This window comes from Eubalaena glacialis, chromosome 6 (genome assembly GCF_028564815.1).
Source record: "Eubalaena glacialis isolate mEubGla1 chromosome 6, mEubGla1.1.hap2.+ XY, whole genome shotgun sequence".
Classification (NCBI taxonomy): domain Eukaryota; kingdom Metazoa; phylum Chordata; class Mammalia; order Artiodactyla; family Balaenidae; genus Eubalaena; species Eubalaena glacialis.
Window position 1 is genome coordinate 59148075 of NC_083721.1, and position 18838 is coordinate 59166912.

Sequence of the window (18838 nt, forward strand, 5' to 3'; positions counted from 1 at the left end):
GGAGATTTATGTATACTATCTTACTTACAATAAGCTAACGAGCTGGACATAATTCCCGTTTTACAAATGAGTAAACCAAGGCTCATAGGAATTACCTAACACCACTAGTAAGCTGCAGAGAATACATCTGCAGCTAGAGGGATCTGGTGGCAAAACATGCTTTTCCAACTCTATTGCTTCTCAGTCACAAACACATGGAAGCTACTGTGGGTTTGGCCAAGTTTAAGAACACCATGGGGAGTAGATACTTTCCCCTTTCTACACTGACATGCTCACACTCTCTCCTCTGTTTAGAGCTTCTGAGAAATTTGAGGAAGGAGGAGTGGCTGAAAAGTCTGGGCATTCAGAGGGAAGAATTCTTACATAAGGTTTGGGTGCTTGATAAATGCTTTTGCTTTTACTGTTTATACTTATTCTCCTATTGCCACCTTTCACAGCCAAATTTTATGAAACTCTACTAAATTTTAGGCATTCTATATTCATATACATCATATATCTCATTCTGACAATAAGTCTGTGAAGTAAATATTAATAATCTCATTTTACAGACGAGAAACAAAGGCTGGGTGAGAGAAAATAGCTTTCACAAAGTCAGAAACTGTGGAGTGATGGGAAGAGAACTTAAACTCAGGTCTGTCTGACTCCAAAGTCCATGCTCTTTCTACTGTACAATGCACCTCTCCCCAAAAGATAAGACCTGCACCCAATACCAATTACAAAATACCACAGGTAGGAGGCAACTTTTCTTTATCTGAGATTCAGTCCAAAGACATCTTCCACTAACCAGAGTAATCCACTGCCACTAATCTATCATACTTGAACATCATAGAAATGCAACTGATTTTTGCATGTTAATTTTGTATCCTAAAACCTTACTAAATTCATTTATTAGTTCTAATACATTTGTGTGTGTGTGTGTGTAGTCTAAAGTTATCTACATATAAGATCATGTCATCTGTAAATGGAGATAACTTTACTTCTTTTCCAATTTGAACCCTTTTTATTTCTTTTTCTTGACTGATTGCTGTGGCTAGGACTTCCTGTATTATGCTGAATAGAAGTAGTGAGAGTGGGCATCCTTATCTTGTTCCTGATCTTAATGGAAAAGCTTTCAGTTTTCAGCAAGATGTTAGCTGTGGGCTTTTCGTATGTGGCCTTTATTGTGTTGAGGTAAGTTCCTTCTATACCTGGTTTGTTGAGAGTTTTATCATGAACTGGTGTTGAATTTTGTCAAATGCTTTTTCTGTATCTATCGAGATGATCATGTGGTTTTTATCCTTTTTTCTGTTAATGTGTATCACATTAATTAATTTGTATATGTTGAACAGTCCTTGCATCCTAGAGATAAATTGCATTTGGTCACAGTGAATGGTCCTAAACTGTTAGAAATAATCAACAAATTCAGTAAACCTGCAGGTTACAAAATCAACATTAAAAAGATCAGTTGCCTTTCTATACGCTAATAATGAGCTCATTATTTCCAAAAAGGGAATTAAGGAAATAATACCATTTACATTATCAAAAAGAATAAAATACTTAGGAATAAACTTAACCAAGGAGGTGAAGGACTCTGGTGGAAGCAGGAGAAGGAGAGAGGTGAAAGCAAGGGTGGATGGGACAGTTTGAGTGATGTTCTAAGATATAAGTCAGTAGTGGGTTCACAAGCATTCATTCTCTTATTATATTCCATAACATGTATGTTATATTCTTTAGTAAGTATCAAATATTGCATAATAAAAAAGTGAGTATTGAAAAAAAGACAGTCACATTGTTGGGTCTAAGGTTGGATTAGGCCAGTGGTTGATCAGCCTGGCTGCACCTTGGAGCCACAGAAGGAAGAGTCAGTTCTCCTGAATCAGAATCTCTGATGTAAGCTTCATTCACGCAGGGATATCTGATTCATTTAATTCTGTATCCTTGCACCTATACCAATGCCTGAAACCTTTTGACAACTGTGTATTAAATGAATGAATAGGACTGAGCAATCCGCATTTTAGTAAATGCCCATGTGATTCTGCAAGTTAGTCCACCGAACAAGACTGCCATCTTCCTCTCTCACATGCCCCAGATCCTTTCTCCTAACAACTGGGCAATCATCACACTAAAGCTCATTTCATGCAAAAGGAACAAGATGTGTATCATCACCTCAAAGGAAACCTTAAAGAAAGGAGATACACACCTTGGCAGGGATATGGGAAACAGGCGGGCTGCCGGAGAGCAGCATGTAGCCAGTCTGCAGCTGAGCCCGTACCCTCCAGGAGCAGCTGGTTTGTGCTTACCTTGACCTCAGTCTCAGTATTGAAGGAATCCTCAGTCTGGCATCCAAAGTAACTGATGTCCCTGCCAGTCCTAGACCTCTTCGCTGGGTCCTGGTTCTGGCCCCAGTCGTCTGCCATGAACCTCAGAGGGTCCTGGTTCATGTCCTGAGACCTGCTTTTCACCAGCCTCACGGTGGCTGAGGCCTGAGGAAGAGAGAAATGGTGGGACAGAGGAGGCTTCAAAGCCTAACCTGACGAGGGAGAAAACCTGGACTCCTGAGCAGTCACCTGTTTCCTTCTCCAGCACCTGCTGACTCTGCCCAGCAACACTCCTCTTGTTCCCACCCTCCCCTCCCCATGTGATGCTTTTCTCGAAGTGTCTCCTCTCCTCTTTTCTTCCTAGAAACACCCGGAAAATGGTGCTCAGCTCACTCTACTTCAGCAAGTCACCTCTGTGTGCTGCTCAGTGGGAAAAGTTTGGGAAAGATCCAGACTTTCTGTATCAGCTCTCTACTGCTGGATAACAAATTACCCCAAAATGTAGTGGCTTAAAGCAACAATATATTTATGTCACAGTTTCTGTAGGTTAGGAATCTGGGAGCAACTTAACTGGGTGGTTCTAGATCAGTATCTCTCGTGAAGTCACAGCTAAGCAATCAATAAAGTCTGCAGTCTCTGAGGCTTCACTGGGGCTGAAGGAACCACTTCCAAGCTTACTAACCGGCCTCTTCACTTCCTCAGTACGAAGGTCTCTCCATAGGGCTCCTACCCTGTGGTTTCCCCTACAGGAAGTAATGCAAGAGAGAAAAAGAGAGAGAAAACCTAAGATGGAAGTTTTTTTTTTAATAACCTGCTCTTGGAAGTGACACAGTATTACTTCTGATATATGATACTGATCACCCAGACCAGCCCTGGTAAAATGTGGGAGAGGATTACATACAGGTGTGCATACCAGGAGGCAGGCATCATTGGGGTTTTCTCCGAGGCTGGCCACCCCTTTCCATTGATGGGCTTTCAAGCCCTATGGGCCCTTCAGTTAAATGTAGGTGTTTTCAGAGATTAACATAGTAACAGGCCATTAACTAATGAACCAAGTAGCTGCCACTCTGAAAAGCAGAAAATAGATGGGCAAGTTGTGTGTGGAAGGGGAATAGGAGAGATGAGAAAAATTTCTCTGTGGGGCTTTGGAGGAGGGTCAGTGTGGAAGGATCTACTATTTGTGGGAGGAAGTCAGCCCAGTATGATAATAAAGACACTAAAAAGCAGGATCCCTGTCTAAGAGGAGAGGACAGAGTGGGAGTGGGGAATGGAGAGACATTCCATTCGCTGTCTTTGCAAACATCACCTACTGAGACCTTGGCCTCTGCAGCCACGGTATCTGTGCAGAGATGGGGAGAAAGCTGGTGCTGTGCCTCACTGCTGGTTAATTAAATGTTCCTTCCAAGGCAGCTGGTGGAGTATGTGCCTGTATACCATCCTCAGTTTGGTTTTTCCCCTTTTTCCTAAATCACACATTTTAATTAACCTTCAAGCCCTTGCTGGGGCTTTGAAAGAACTTAATTGGCCTGCAGGGATTGAAACACACAACATCCAGAAAAAGGCTACATCTCAGTTGTTTTCACTCTGAGGACTTGTAAAATTGAAATTATTGTTTTATTTCAGTCTTTGAAACCCAGAGCTACATGTGCATTCCTATTTGGAGCTGGCAGAAGCATCTTTGAATGCTTAAGTGAGGATTGCAAAAAGGTATCGAAGCCACAGTGACATGTGAGTATTTAATACTTGAGTCGTTCATTCATCTTGTGTCTTTGGGTTGACAATAAGAGTTGTACTCCTACCGGCTTTTTTTTTTTTTTTTTTTTTGGCTTCCTCATTTTGGATGGGAAATATTTGGACCTGAATTTAATATGCAGACTTTCACAGTCAGGTGGGAAATCTCTTGAAATCAGAACCACTTAAGAGACTTTCAGATGTTTTCAGTTTTGTCCAACATAATTCTGAGATCCACAGTCAATGTGTGTATTTTATTTTCCATATGAAACCATATGAAAAGCAACTGACAGGTGCTTATTGAAAATCAATGATGTGCAGCGATCAGGCAATAGATAAACACTTGTTTGACTTAAGAATAGAGGAGATAATTGTCAGGGGAAACCCACACGAGTGAGTGAGCTCACCAAAGGAGTGAGACGGGGAGAGAATAGCAGAGAGTCAACTGGGATGCTGAGAATCTACAGGAAAAGAAGCTGGCAAAGGTGGTGGAGAAGGAGGAGACTGTGAGGTCGAGGGTGGGGGGAGGAAAGTAGTGAAGAAAATCCAGGAGGCATCACACAAAAAGGTTGATTAGTCATCTTAAAAGTTGCAGAACTACCAAGGGAAAAAAAAAGAAGGGAAAAAAAAGGCAACTGGATGTAACAAAAATGGGAGGTGGGGGTGATTGGTTTTCTGTGCTTCACTTTTATTTTGTATCAAAAATTTGCCACACTAGGTCCTTTCACCTAGTGTGTCAGTTATCTATTACTGAGTAAAAAACCAAGCCAGAAATTAGTAGCTTAAAACTATAACTGTGTATGTGATCACAATTCTGTGCATTGGAGATTTGGGCTTATGATTCCACACCCATTTACAGTGTGTGGGATTTTTCCCCACACCACCAAGCAATTCTCTGACACCAGCTGGGTGTCCTACATGCCAACTCAATTCTGACACTGTCTACTTGGAGATGGCGTCATGTGCTGCATGGTAAGGGCTCAGTTCTATAAAGCTGCAGCCCCCCTTCAGACGCCAATCACACGTCCAGGTTGTCACCTGTGCTCCTGATGGGCCAGCTATAGGTTGAAGGTTCCAATGACCCCCTTCTTGGGTTTGCTGATTTGCTAGAGTAGTTCACAGATTTCAGAGAAACATTTATTTACTAGATCACCAGTTTACTATAAAAGGATATAGCTCAGGAGCAGTCAGCTGGAAGAGATGCTTAGGGCAAGGTATGGGGAAGGGGCACAGAGCTTCCGTGCTCTCTCCAGTGGACCATTCTCCCTACATCTTCACACGTTCACCAACCTGGAAGCTCTCTAAACCCCATTCTTTTAGGTTTTTTATGGGGGCTTCATTACACAAGCATATTTGATTAAATAATTGGCCGTTGGCAGTTGATTCAACCTCCAGCCCGTCTTCGCTCCTGGGAAGTCAGGAGGGTGGGACTGAAAGTCCTAATCCTCTAACCAACATGGTTGGTTCTGCTGACAACCAGCCTCCATCCTTAGGTGCAGTTCCAGTGTAACTTCATTAACATAACAAAAGACACCTTTGTTACTGTCATCACTTAGGAAATTCCAAGGGTTTTAGGAGCTCTACCAGAAACATGAGGCAAGACCAAATTTCTTACTATAAATCATAGTGTCACAGGACTAGACTCAGCTGGGAAATCCTTTTGCTTCTCTAGTATTGGCTGGACTCATTCACGTGTTCTCAGAGAGTTAGTTGATGAGCTTGGGGCCAGGCCATTCCTAGATGACCTCATTTGCTTGTCTGATGGTTGGTGTTGGCTCTCGATGGGGCCCCTCCACAAGCTGCAAGGCATCTTCAGGCTTAGCCTTGGAAGTCACACACTCACTTTACCACATTCTATTGGTCCAAGAAAGTCACAAGCCCAGCTAACATTCAGATGATGGGGACATAGATTCTACTTGAGAGGAGGAGTGGCAAGCCACACTGCAAAGAGAAGTGGACACAGGAAAACGTCATTCATTAGGGCCATTATTGTAACAACGTATCATACATGCCAGGATGGATAACCAGAGACATACAAAAGGATCAGAGTTTTCTGACCGTGTACTAATTCATGCACATTATTATTAACATTTTTTCATGTCAGAAAACATCCTACAATGGTACATTGCTTCTATTCAATTAGGAAAAAGTTAAGGCATAAGGAAGTGAAAGCATAATGGATAAGTAATCAAAGGAGACTTCAACCTTGGCTTAAACCCAGATTCCTGCTTCTTGGCCCATGAGAGACCCACCTAACTTCGCTCTTTCAAGGAGACAACCACTTTATCAATTTTCTGATTTTTTGGTCGCTGAAACTGGGTTAGAGGCAGACCTTCAAGCTCCTCTGCATGAGTCAGGGGCCTTCACTTCAGGTGATGGGAGAGACCACTCACTTTGCAAGATTATGGGAATGAACCCATGGATCTATAAAGTGCCTCCTGTCAGTGGAGTTGAGCTCTTCTCCAACCCCCATTCCCTTTATCTATTTCTCTTTCCTTTTTAATATTCCAAAGAATGAATGTTATGTGAACTTTATTTAGCATGTGTGGATTGCAATTGATTCAGAAGGATTTGCTTGTCAGTAGTAAGCTGGAAATGGAATATCCAGACTTGACAGGCTTCACATTTTCCTTCAGTGTTGCCATGAAAAGTCAGGGTTTGGTCCTTAAGGAACAGTTTCATAATCAGTAGTGGGGAGTAACTTGAACCCAACAGTAAGCCACAATAACAAAAGAAACAAAAGATACAAGAGCAAAGAGGGAAGGGATCTAACACTATCCTCAGCTCCTGTTGTGAGCCAGGCACTGAGGTGGGCATGTCATCCACGTGCTCTAACTTGGTTCCAGGGCCACCAGCAAGACAGCTACTTTAACCCCAGTTCTACAGATGAAAAACCTGCAGCTTGAAGAGGTTAGTATTGGGTTGGCCAAAAAGTTCATTCATTTTTTCCGTAAAATCTAACGGAAAAATCCGAATGAAATTTTTGGCCAAACCAATAACTTGTCTAAAGTCACACAGCAAGTAATTGGTAGAGCTTGGTTTTTAAAATTTTTTTTATTTTCTAAAACATGTTTATTGGAGTATAATTGCTTTACAATGGTGTGTTAGTTTCTGCTTTATAACAAAGTGAATCAGTTATACATATACGTATGTCCCCATATCTCTTCCCTCTTGCGTCACCCTCCCTCCCACCCTCCCTATCCCACCCCTCTAGGTGGTCGCAGAGCACCGAGCTGATCTCCCTGTGCTATGTGGCTGCTTCCCACTAGCTATCTATTTTACGTTTGGTAGTGTATATATGTCCATGCCACTCTCTCACTTTGTCCCAGCTTACCCTTCCCCCTCCCCATATCCTCAAGTCCATTCTCTAGTAGGTCTGTGTCTTTATTCCCATCTTGCCCCTAGGTTCTTCATGACCATTTTTTTTTTTTTTTTAGGTTCCATATATATGTGTTAGCATATGGTATTTGTTTTTCTCTTTCTGACTTACTTCACTCTGTATGACAGACTCTAGGTCCATCCACCTCACTACAAATACCTCCATTTCATTTCTTTTTATGGCTGAGTAATATTCCATTCTATATATGTGCTACATCTTCTTTATCCATTCATCTGTTGATGGACACTTAGGTTGCTTCCATTTCCTGGCTATTGTAAATAGAGCTGCAATGAACATTTTGGTACATGACTCTTTTTGAATTACGGTTTTCTCAGGGTATATGCCCAGTAGAGGGATTGCTGGGTTGTATGGTAGTTCTATTTTTAGTTTTTTAAGGAACCTCCATACTGTTCTCCATAGTGGCTGTATCAATTTACATTCCCACCAACAGTGCAAGAGGGTTCCCTTTTCTCCACACTCTCTCCAGCATTTATTGTTTGTAGATTTTTTGATGATGGCCATTCTGACCAGTGTGAGATGATATCTCATTGTAGTTTTGATTTGCATTTCTCTAATGATTAATGATGTTGAGCATTCTTTCATGTGTTTGTTGGCAATCTGTATATCTTCTTTGGAAAAATGTCTATTTAGGTCTTCTGCTCATTTTTGGATTGGGTTGTTTGCTTTTTTGATATTGAGCTGCATGAGCTGCTTGTAAATTTTGGAGGTTAATCCTTTGTCAGTTGCTTCATTTGCAAATATTTTCTCCCATTCTGAGAGTTGTCTTCTCATCTTGTTTATGGTTTCCTTTGCTGTACAAAAGCTTTTAAGTTTCATTAGGTCCCATTTGTTTATTTTTGTTTTTATTTCCATTTCTGTAGGAGGTGGGAGGATCTTGCTGTGATTTATGTCATGGAGCGTTCTGCCTATGTTTTCCTCTGAGAGTTTGATAGTGTCTGGCCTTACATTTAGGTCTTTAATCCATTTTGAGTTTATTTTTGTGTATGGTGTTAGGGAGTGTTCTAATTTCATTCTTTTACATGTAGCTGTACAGTTTTCCCAGCACCACTTATTGAAGAGGCTCTCTTTTCTCCACTGTATATTCTTGCCTCCTTTATCAAAGATAAGGTGACCATAGGTGCGTGGGTTTATCTCTGGGCTTTCTGTCCTGTTCCATTGATCTATATTTCTGTTTTCGTGCCAGTACCATACTGTCTTGATTACTGTAGCTTTGTAGTATAGTCTGAAGTCAGGGAGCCTGATTCCTCCAGCTCCGTTTTTCTTTCTCAAGATTGCTTTGGCTATTCGAGAGCTTGGGTTTTGACTAAAGTTTGTCTGATTTCAATGTGCGTGTTCTGTTCATTTCACCAGGGTAATAGAGTCATCCTCACCAACAGTAAAACCTCATTAGGAAAATCATATTCTCCATGTTCTGCCGGGTTCTTTTGTTCTCTATTTTAAAATTTAATTTTTGTGTCCTATGAAGTCTTTTTTTAAAATAAATTTTATTTATTTATTATTTATTTATTTATTTTTGGCTGCATTGGGTCTTCATTCCTGCCCGTGGGCTTTCTCTAGTTGTGGCGAGTGGGGGCTACTCTTTGTTGCGGTGCGCGGGCTTCTCATTGCAGTGGCTTTTTCTGTTGTGGAGTACGGGCTCTAGGTGCACGGGCTTCAGTAGTTGCAGCACGTAGGCTCAGTAGTTGCGGCACATGGGCCCTAGAGCGTGTGGGCTTCAGTAGTTGTGGCTTGCGGGCTCTAGAACGCAGGCTCAGTAGTTGTGGTGCACAGGCTTAGTTGCTCTGTGGCATGTGGGATCTTCCCGGACCAGGGATTGAACCCATGTCCCCTGCATTGGCAGGCGGATTCTTAACCACTGCGCCACCAGGGAAGTCCCTATGAATTCTTGAATCCATGATGATTTAAAGTGTGAAGGATGCATGGTATCCTCAACTCTACAGACTGTTTAAATTTTATCCTGACCTAGAGTGTTTCTTTTCCTCCCTTTTCAGCAATTGGTGATCAGGTCAAAATAAACATGCAAATGCTGTTCAGTCCATATGGTTGATGGTTAGCTGCTTGTTAGGGAAGAAGATAAAAATAGTTGCTAAGACAAATTTACATTTTTTTCAAGGGACTTCAATTGCCTTTGTTATCTCCATCCACCACTATTCTGTAAAAGAGAGGGTCCACATGCTCTTACAGCCTCCCCTGATTTTGAAAAGCATACTCCTTAAAGGAAGAAAGCACAAAAACCTGGGCAATTGAATTCATAAAAGTGTGAACATCACAGAAATTCTTTTCCAAGGAAAAGTTCATCTTAGGAAAACTTTAATTGATTTTAGTTATTATTGTTAGCAATTTGGGAAACTAGCAAGGAATTATCTTTATCACTTTTGTGCCTCTGTTTAATGCTAATTCAAACTTCTACTCAGGCTGTTTAATTGGTTCTCTGTTTCATAAAAAAAGAAAAAGGAGATGCATAAACCTGGGCAGTGACTTTATTTCTAGTTCATAAAATTGCTTAGTTTAATTATAACTGCATTTGTGTCTCATTATAATTTACGCATTTGAGATATTCACACTAAGTCTTTGCTCAGCTTCAATGTAAAAAAAAAAAGTCTTCCTATTTTTATATCTTGTTATTTCTCCTCTGTTCCTAAAATGATGCTCACCAACTGTGGACTGTATTGAGAAAGAGAAAATGTGAAGTAATAATTAGGAACGGCATCTTTGGAGTTACCATGTGCCTGGCTTGGGGATAAGACTTTCTATACCTTAATTCATTGAATCCTTGCATATCCCTATGGGATAGGTGCTATTACTAACCCCATTCAAAAGACAAGGGATTTCTGGTTCAGGGAGGTTAAGACCTCGGCCAAAGTCAAACAACTACTAATGATGGAATTGGGACTGGAAACTTGTTCTGTCTGACAACAAACTCTGTATTCTATACTTGACTCTCGACTCAACGACTATATTTGCCTCTCTAGAGATTTTTAAAATTAAACCTTTAATTTTGAAATAATGGTAGATTCACATGCAATTGTAAGACATAAAACAGAGAAGATCCTGTATACCATTTACCCAATTTCCCCAATGACATCTTGCAAACTATAGTACAATACAATAACCAGGATATTGATATTGATACAGTCAAGATACAAAGCAGTTCCATTACAAGGATCCCTCCTGTTACCCTCTTATAGGCACACTCACTTCCTTCTCACCCCCATCTCTAACTCCTGGCAACTACTAATCTCTTCTCCATTTATATAATTTTGTCATTTCAAGAATGCTATATAAATGGAATCATGCCCTATATAACTTTTGGGGACTGGCTTTTAAAAGTCATAATACGTCATACCAAGCATTTTTTCTGACCACAGTAGAATGAAACTAGAATTCAATAGAAGAAGAAAAACTGGAAAATTCACAACAACATACTCTTAAACAACAAATTGGTCAAAGAAGAAATCACAAGGGAAGTTTGAAAATATCTTGAGACAAATGAAAATGGAAACACACATCAAAACTTATGGGATAAAGTGAAAGCAGTAAAAAGAGATCGTTGACAGTGGAAAGTACATCCATTAAAAAAGAAGAAAGTTCTCAAATAAACAACCTAATTTTATATCTCAAGGAATTAGACGAAGAACTAAACCTAAAGTTAGTAGAAGGAGGGATATAATAAAGATTAGGGTGTAAATAAATCAAATAGTAGAAAAACAATAGAAAAAATTAACAAAACTAAAAGTTGGTTTTTTGAAAAGATCAGTAAAATTGACAAACTCCTAGCTAGAGTATGTAAAAAAGAGAGAAGACTAAATAACTACAATCAGAAATGAAAGAGTAGTCGTTATAATTGATGTCATAGGGGGAAACTAGAACAATGATATGCCAATAAAGTAGATAACTTAGAAGAAATGGATAAATTCCCAGAAATTTATAACCTTCCAGAATGATTCACAAAGAAATAAAAATTATGAACAGAACTATAACCAGTAAGGATTATGAGTTAAGTAATCAAAAACCTCCCAACAAAGAAAAGCCCAGCATCAGATAGCTTCACTGGAGAATTCTACCAAACATTTAAAGAAGAATTAATATCAATCCTCCTTAAATTCTCCAAAATATTGGAAGAGAGGGACCACTTCCAAACTCATTTTATGAAGCCAGCATTACCCTGACCCTGATACCAAAGCCAAACAAAGATACTACAAGAAAATGAAGATACAGACCAATATCCTTGATGAATATTAATGCAAAAATCCTCAACAAACTAATAGCAAACCAAATTCAACAGCACATTAAAAAGATTATACACCATGGGACTTCCCTGGTGGTCCAGTGGCTAAGACTCCACGCTCCCAGTGCAGGGGGCCCGAGTTCGAGCCCTGGTCAGGGAATTAGATTCCCACATGCCACAACTAAGAGTTCATATGGTGCAACTGAAGATCCCGCACGCCACAACGAATATCCCGCATGCAGCAATGAAGATCCTGAATGCTGCAACTAAGACATGGCACAGCCAAATAAATAAATAAGTAAATATTAAAAAAAAAAGATTATACACCATGAAAAGGGGGATTTATTCCTGGAATGCAAGAATGCTTCAACATACAAAAATCTATCAGCGTGATATACCACATTAGCAAAATGAAGGATAAGACCCACATGATCGTTTCAGTGGATGCAGGAAAGGCATTTGACAAAATTCAATACCCTTTCATGATAAAAACACTTAACTAGGACTAGAAGGAAACTACCTCAGTATAATAAAGGCCATATATGATGAGCCCACAGTTAACATCATATCCAGTGGGGAAAAACAGAAAGCTTTTCCTCTAAGATTAGGAACAAGGCAAGAATGCTCACTCTCACTGCTTTATTTAAAATAGTACAGGCAGTCCTAACCAGAGCAATTAGACTAGAAGAATAAATAAGAGGCATCCAAATCAGACAGGAAGAAGTTAAATTATCTCTGTTTGCAGATGACATACTCTTGTACATAGAAAACCCTAAAAATTCCACCAAAAAACTGTTAGAGTTAATAAACAAATTCAGCAAAGTTGCAGGATACAAAATCAACATACAAGAATCAGGTGCATTTCTATATACTAATAATGAACAATAGAAAAGAAATTAAGAAAACAATCACATTTACAGCAACATTTTAAAAAGGCTTATGAATAAATTTAACTAAGGTAAAAGACTTGTACATTAAAAAGTGTAACATATTGTTGAAAGAAATTAAAGACACAAATAAATGGAAAGGCATCCCATGCTCATGGATTAGAAGACATGATACTGTTAAAAAGTATATACTACCCAAAGCAGTCTATAGATTCAATGCAATCCCTATCAAAATCTCAATGGTATTTTTTGCAGAAATTCATATGCAATCTCAAGGGACCCCAAATAGCCAAAACAATCTTGAAAAAGAACAAAGTTGGAGGTTTCACATATCCTACTTTTAAAACATATTACAAAGCTATAGTAATCAAAACAGTATGGTGCTGGCATAGAGACATACATATAAGCAAATGAAACAGAACAGAGAGCCCAGAAATAACCACCCCCCTGCACATGCATGATCTTCAACAAGGGTTCTTAGACTGCACAATGGGGAAAGGAACAAATGGTGCTGGAAAAACTGGATAGCCATGTGAAAAAAGAAGGAAATTGGACACTTTATGCTATATAAAAAAATTAACTCAAAATGAATTAAAGACCTACATGTAAGACCTAAAGCTATGAAATACCTAGGACAAAACAGAGGGAAGCTTCATGACATTGGCTTTGGCAGTAATTTTTTTTCAGCTTTATTGAGGTATAATTGACAAAATTGTTAGCTCTAATGTTCTGGTTGAATAATTTATTTGAACTTTAATGCCTAAAGAGACTTTCTTAATTTTCTTCATCTCGAGGACCCTTGTAATAGGAATATTGGAATGTTTTAGAGACTGGTTCTTTGTTTTCCTTTTTTTCAGCTTCATTGAGGTATAATTGATAAATAAAATTATAAGATATTTAAAGTGTACAACACAATGATTTGACATACATATATACTGTGAAAGGATTCCCACCATTGACTTAATTCACATATCCATCACCTCACATATTTACCTTTTTTTTCTTTTTAGGTGGGAACATTTAATAGTGTTATCAACTATAGTTAACCATGTTATACATTAGATCCTCAGACTTTATTCATTCTATAACTGAAAGTTTGTATTCTTTTACCAATCTCTCTCTACTTCCCTCCCTCCCCAGTCCCTGGAAACCACTTTTCTACTCTCTGTTTCTATGAGTTAGACTTTTTTTTAAGATTCCACATCTAAGTGATACCATGTAGTATTTGTCTTTCTGCATCAGTTGATATCCTTAGAAAATTTTACATAGTTCTGTGCAAGATAAGGATATTTGGAAGTCCACATAGAAATGAAAAATTGATTTCGACAAATTTCTTCTGATGGCAACTTTTAAAATCATTTACCCAAGTCTTCCTCCCTTCAACTCAAATCACATTGTCCTGTTTCCCTGCTTGTTAGCTTCATTGTCTCCCTTTTTTCTCCCCAATAACTTTCTAGCACTGCTCCAAACCAGGCTGATAGACACATCCCTGTGATTGGGAAAAAGTAAGTAGTTTAACAGTGACTTGCTAGAAATTACATATCCACCATCATCATCTTCCTGAAGGTGTCTCAGCAATGGGAGCCTGTCCAGGTGATGGGCCTGCCGTACCTCCTCTCAGCAGAATCTGTCCTTCCCTCCACTGCTAAGGCAAGCCTCACCTTTGTCTTCATGAATTCAGTGTAATTCTGTTTGAAGGGAGAAGCTAGGTTAAACAACTTCTTAGCATCTATTCTAGGTCTATAAATCCATGATACTTTTACTTATCAGATAGAAACCTACTACAGTTAAAAAAATGGTTTCCTACAATGACACTTAGTATGTCTTAGCAGCTTAGCAGTTTCAGTAATTACCAGGCAGTGATCATTAGCTTCCCCCTTCACAAAGAGAGGTACTACAACTGACGTCATTTGCTTTAAGAAATAAAGTGAATACCAACCATCCTTCCCTCTCTACTTTTCCTTCTTTCCTCTTTTTCTGCCTTCAGCTAACATTGAATAAACACTAGATATTGGAGTGACAGAGAGGTAGGCTTGGGCAATAAAATGGTGTTAATACTTATTTGTGTCTTTAAAGATTCACATTCTTTGACAAGACATGTTCTCAAAGTAAGAGGATAAAAAGCAAAACAGGAACCTGAAGTAATATGATCATAATCACAAACTAATAATTGAAAGAGCTGGGGTTTGAAACTAGATATGTCTGATTCCGAAGCCTGAATCATTTCCACTACACTGTGCCACCTTGATACTGAGTTTAGAGAAGGGAGAATACCCATTTGTTGGGACAATGGTGGAAGGGTTCACAGAAGGGGCAACCTATAACCTGCACCTGGAAGGATGGCCAGGATTCTCTGTAGATGGAAGGAGCTGGAGACCCTAAGAGTGTATTTCAGCAATAGCAAAACAGATTCTGGATACGGCTTGCAAATTTGTCTTCAGGTTGAAGCACGTGGTTGTTTTTGCTACTGTAACATTTCTGTTGGACAACAAAAAGGTGATTTGGGCTAAGAATATGCAGAAATGCCAGGCTAAGTAGTTTGTACTTTATTCTTAAACCTTGAGTTTTATGTTCAACCTCAAATATGAGTTTTAGTGTACTGTTACATTAATAGCCCTGTGAATATTGACTTCTGGAATTTCACAATTTTGTGTGATTTCTCTCCCACATTGGTTCTGGGTTTGGCTGTGTGACTTGCCATGTGATTTTGGCCAACAGAACATCAATAAAAATGATGCAAACAGAGTCTTAATATGTACTTGAATATTGGGGTTGCTGTTTTGGAAGGCTGCTGCCTCCATGTTAGAAACATGGAAAGGTCATGTGGAAGAGAACTGAGGAACCGCAGATCTAGTTAAATAAGGCCATTTTGTATCATCCACCCCTGGTCAGGCCACCATGAGTGATCTCAGGAAGATGAGAAAAAGAACTGCCCAGCTGTGGGGGCTTCCCTGGTGGTGCAGTGGTTGAGAATCCGCCTGCCAGTGCAGGGGACATGGGTTCGAGCCCTGGTCTGGGAAGATCCCACATGCCGCGGAGCAACTGGGCCCGTGAGCCACAACTACTGAGCCTGCGCGTCTGGAGCCTGTGCTCCACAACGAGAGGCCGCGATAGTGAGAGGCCCGCGCACCGCGATGAAGAGTGGCCCCCGCTTGCCACAACTAGAGAAAGCCCTCGCACAGAAACGAAGACCCAAACACAGCCATAAATAAATAAATAAATAAATAAATAAGAACTGCCCAGGTGAGCCCAGCCCAAATTGCAGAATCATAAGCCAGTAAGTTGTTTTGAGTCCTTAAATTTTGGAATAGTTTGTTAAATAGCAATAAATAATTTATTCACAGATATGTAAACTCATTGAAGGTAGGGCTTATGTCCTGGGTGCCTAGATAAGTAACTTCATGGCTGACCCAGTCACTCTGCAGCAACGAGGGCAGAGCTACAGTTACCTGGAGTAAGAATAGCGAGTGTCTATGAGGGAAGGATATACAGAGATACCCTAACAAGCCCTTGAATTATAATGATGGGTCGTCACTTAGACAAAAACTCACTTTGCCCCAAATAGTAGATTGTTGGCTAATTCAAAATCCCTCTCAGTGATTCTATGATCACTCAGATGTTGTTGAGATTTCATCTTGCATATTATATCTTAATTTGAAAATACATTTTCATTGAGAGATTGTAGCATTAAAATGAGCAACTTTATGATCCATTTCATTTTGCTCCTTGCAGTCTGGGTAGCCATCCATTTTAATAAGCAAATGTCTGTGCAACTACTGTCTGCACATGTAAATGAGAAGGTACACTTATCTTTATTCTTCACCGTGATTACCTTCTATTTATTTTTGAAAGCTTCCTGGATTTCAGCTCATTGTTCAATTGGGAATCATACCTGTTTTATTCAGAGTAGTAGTTTAATTTTCAGATTCTGAGCAGACATTTGTGTGATTCATTTCACTCTGCCTTTTTGCTTTGGCTTTGCTGAATGTAACTTCTGCCATTTTTAAAAATATCCTGTGCCTGTTAGAAATCACTTTAACTGTGAAGTCTTTGTCTTTTTCTCTCCCCCTTCTCGCTTCCCACTCTAATTCCCAGTAGAAAACTTCCCTTGGGCATAGAGAAAATGGGAATTTTGTGAGGTAAATTTTTGCTTTCGAATGTTTTTATTTTCATGTGTGATTACCTTGGGGCTTCAGTGAATGGTATATTTTATGAACCAAAAAAAGAAATATTACAAACCAAATGAAATTATCAATAGCTCCTAGGGATATGAAGTAATGAGAGAGCATTTTATTCCATACTGTTTTTCAAAATAACTGGTATCCAGAACAATACAACATGTGTCAAGAATGACTCATTGAAAGTCTGTAATAGAGTGGAGAAGGAGGAGAAAATGAATACATATTGCATGGTGTAAAATTGTGCGCTACGAGGTACAAACTCCCTTTTTGGAAAATACTATGAATCATGTTCCAAACCAGTGGTTCTCAAATGTCATCTGTATCTTCCCCTCCCAGCAGTCATAAGCAGTTCTGTCCCTCATTTGCCCCACTGTCCCTCAATCAGACCCAATCTATCCTCTTGGAATTCCAGCACATCCACAGATGAGAGGTGTGTGAGGAGGATTCCCCATGTGTGTTTTCATACGCTCCGTGATCTGCTCTGTTCGTGTGAAGTGGGGCTTTCCAACATCAGTCTGAACTCCTGCTTATCAGGAGTATGGAACTGGGACAAGTTGCATGCTGAACCAGCATCTTACTGTGAAACAGACCAAGTTCCTGGGGATGACCTATGGTGCAAAGTACACTTAATTTTTTATATGCAGATACTTGCGCTCTGAGCCACATAGGCTGACTGGGGTCATGGTTAATCTGTTTTAATCTGATTTCTGCCTTTTTTATGCATAAAAGCATATAAAACAATCTCTGTCATTGAAATTAGCCCATATAAAATGGAATTTAGATGGGAGGATTTCAGTTGCCAATGCTGCATATAGCTGTCCGTGTTCTTAACTCAAATCTCATTCTGTAACTTAGATCCTCCATCTTTACACTTGGGATGTCTGAATTTCATTCCTCTTCAGTCAGGGCTATCTCATTTTTAAGGAACAAAGACCTAGTCAGATCAGATCCAGTAAAGGTGGGAGGACATTATAAGAATACAGAGCTCACATAGGGATCTGAGGATTGGAACCACTCTAACTAGGCCTTGTGCAAACAGAAGGCACCAGGTATCAAAACTTCTTCTCTGTTACTCAGACCCTGATAAAATACCGGCAGTCCTCCTCTGCACATACACTCTATTCTCCTTTCTTTAAATACTTATTTTATCTTATTAATCAGCTTCTCTGTGACCGCTTAAATTGTAAGATATCCTCCAATATTCATGATCTTCCTACTCTAACATTCACCGTTGACTAACAACGTATTTTGTATTTAAGTGAGAATCTTTAAAGAATTAATTAATGTTTTCTAGTTTTATCAAGAGGTAATTGATATACATAACTGTAAGTTTAAGGCATACAGCATATATTGTGAAATGATTACCACAATAGGTTAACATCTGTCTTCAGAGAGAGAGAATCTTATGAGACCATTTCGTTTAAGTAATACAAAGCACTCAGGTCATGAGTTGGTGGCCTTTGGTTGAGATATTTATCTGTATCCCAACCAGTCATGGTCTAGGTTGGGGTGGAAGCACATATTGAATAGCATGGACCTTTTAGGAACTGTAGGAAGGGCAGGCCCGCAAAACATTTGGATTAAGTTCTCACCACAGGGGGAAGAAGAGAAGTGTTAAGTCATTAGAGAAAAATTACATATGCTGTTAACACCACAAGAAGCAATTGTGCTATGAGCTTTCTGTGTTGAAATGATATAGGTGCACTACACATCACTATAGGCAAAGATGAACTTTTAACCCATGGCGTAATTAAAATGTCTGTATGGCAGTGATTTGAAATGGATATTTTCTATTTATCATGCATATCCTGCATGCATCAGAGGGCAGAAGAAAAGACTGAAGGTAGAAGTTAGGCAGAAGTAAATTTTATAAAAGAGCATTATGTGAAAGTCCATTCTCACATTTAGAGTGTTTTAAAAGCTAGACGAGCTGTCTCATTTAGTAGTGAGTTACCTGTCACTGAATGTGTTCACATTCCAATGTTGAAGGAGTATCTTACAATTTTAAGATTCCAATTCTCTGACTGTAACTTTGAGCTAATTGGTCTTTCAAAAAGCAAATGAATTATTGACAAAGACTGGATGCTTAATACATACTGTGTTAAGACAAAAAT

At 39.3% G+C, this 18838-nt stretch overlaps 1 long non-coding RNA gene across 1 annotated transcript in view; it reads left to right on the forward strand.

Moving 5' to 3' along the window:
- The window catches only part of LOC133093306 (uncharacterized), a 57055-nt gene that overhangs the window by 20356 nt on the left and 17861 nt on the right, over nucleotides 1-18838 (forward strand). Inside the window, exon 2 of the long non-coding RNA XR_009701254.1 lies at nucleotides 3921-4025. This is a non-coding gene — a long non-coding RNA (uncharacterized LOC133093306). The remainder of the gene's footprint in view (nucleotides 1-3920; nucleotides 4026-18838) is intronic.